The sequence below is a fragment of the Zootoca vivipara genome, chromosome 16 (genome assembly GCF_963506605.1).
Source record: "Zootoca vivipara chromosome 16, rZooViv1.1, whole genome shotgun sequence".
Taxonomy (NCBI): Eukaryota; Metazoa; Chordata; class Lepidosauria; order Squamata; family Lacertidae; genus Zootoca; species Zootoca vivipara.
The window spans coordinates 25247111-25249496 of record NC_083291.1 but is presented as its reverse complement, the minus strand read 5'-3'; positions in this window follow the sequence as shown (position 1 = coordinate 25249496).

Below are 2386 nucleotides of genomic sequence, written 5' to 3'. Positions count from 1 at the left end.
ATGAGTCTGAGACTGAGAGCTGCAGACAAGTAAAAGAGGAAGCTTTAAAAATAAATCTCAAGGCTACTCAGTGCTGAATTTGAGACTGAATAATAAGAGAAAAAGTAAAGAAATAGAGGTTGGATCCAGTTCAGACGGGACTTTATTCTTTTTATATTTGGAAAATATAAAACAAGGACAACAACAATACCACTTCCTGCTCTGCCACAATTATGGAGGAGGAGAGCACCAACAGGAAGGAAGAGAAGGTTCTGGACTGTGAGAAGAATGGTACACAGTGGGACTTGATTTTGATAACAATTTTGGAAATGACAGAGAAGATTCGCAATCCTAAAGGTGTTGCAACAAGCATGGATGAGAGGACTGATGAACTAATAGAACTGAATTCTGAAATAGATGATCCATATGAATTCAGAGAGGAAGAAGAGGGAGAAGAGGAAGAAGGACTAGGGGAAGGACTAGAAGAAGATGCATGCTATGATTTGATTTTAGGGAAAATTCTGGAAATGACAGAGGAGAACTGCAGTCCTGAAGGAAATGCAATAACTACGGGAGAGATGACTGCTGAACCAACAGAACTGAATTTTGAGACAGAAGAGGATGAAGAAGAAATCACTGTTTCACCGGTGGGAGGGGTGAAACAGGGAAGGGATTCGATTCAAAAGTCCCCCCAAAAGGGGAAAAACAAAAAGGTTGTTACCCCAGTGAGAGAGGGGGAGAAGGAAGCAGGTGGGGGGGCAGAAAGAGAATGGGATTGAAGATAACATGTTGGGAATACAGCAGGGGGGGGGGAAGGGCTGAGCAAAGTTTAGTCCGGGACAGAGCAGGAGTGGGGTGAGGAGGAATTGGGGTGATTTTTATAGGTGGATAAAACACGGTTTGAACTCGGAAAGTATTAAGGAGCTGGCTGAAATCTCTGGAGACATCGATTCCAAGGAAAGGGGGTAGATTTAGTTTCGAGGGTGGGAATAAAAGGGGGGGAGATTTTGTAAATTAATTATGAATATTTTTGGGTAGAGAATATTGGGTAATAAAGGTAAAGAGAAGTATGAAGGGTAAACGGCTAAAAAGAAGTTTTAAATTGGGAGAAAGAATGTAATTCTAGATTTGGAAACTGCAACAATTAGTTATTAATAAGGAACTCAAGAAGGGGAAATGAGGAAGTCCAAAATGTTTAGATTAGAAATTAGATAATATGATTATGTCTTTTTTTAATTTTTATTTTGGTTTTTTCTTTCTATTTTTCTTCCACTTTTCTATATAAAATGAATAAGAATTATTTAAGAATAAGGTCATGAATTGGGAGATAGGACGTAATTCTATGAAGTTTAGCTAAGATCTGGAAATGGTAAGAGTTAATTATCAACAAGGACTGTAAGAAGGGGAAGTGAAGAAGTTTGTAGAGATAAGGTGTGATAATATTGTTATTTTGTTATTTTGTATTTTGTATTTCTTTTTAAAAAATTTCTTTTTCTCCTTTTTCTTTTTTTTTCTTTCTTTATGTAAAATTCAATAAAAATTATTTTTTATTTTTTAAAAAAGACTGGTGACTGGGAGCAGCCGCCGGTACCACATAACACCGGTCTTGAAAGACCTGCATTGGCTCCCAGTACGTTTCCAAGCACAATTCAAAGTGTTGGTGCTGACCTTTAAAGCCCTAAACGGCCTCGGTCCAATATACCTGAAGGAGCGTCTCCACCCCCATCGTTCTGCCCGGACACTGAGGTCCAGTGCCGAGGGCCTTCTGGCGGTTCCCTCGCTACGAGAAGCCAAGTTACAGGGAACCAGGCAGAGGGCCTTCTCGGTAGCGGCACCCGCCCTGTGGAATGCCCTCCCACCAGATGTCAAAGAGAAAAAAAACAACCAGACTTTTAGAGGACATCTGAAGGCAGCCCTGTTTAGGGAAGCTTTTAATCTTTAAAAAATTAGTGTATTCTAATATTTCAATTGAAAACCGCCCAGAGTGGCTGGGGAAACCCAGCCAGATGGGCGGGGTATTAATAATAAAATATTATTATTAAATAATATTCAACAGGTGCAGAGAAAGCAGAAGCATCACCTGTTGGATTTCTGCCAGATGTGCAGCTGCTAACAAGCCCATGAGAAGCGGGAGATGGCAACTTACTGCAGAGCTGTGGGAACTTGGTCTTGATACATTACACCGGCCATGGGGTGGGTGGGAATTCCTGGAGTGACAAAGGCCCCTCTCCCCGATGTCTAAACCTGTCAACTCGCCATGGGGGTCAGGGCTCCCACGTCCCCACCCTCATGTTTTGTGCCTCCAGATGTTTTTGGACTACAACTCCCATCATCCCTAGCTAGCAAGACCAGTGGTCAGGAATGATGGGAATTGTAGTCCGAAAACAGCTGGAGGCACAAGGTTAGG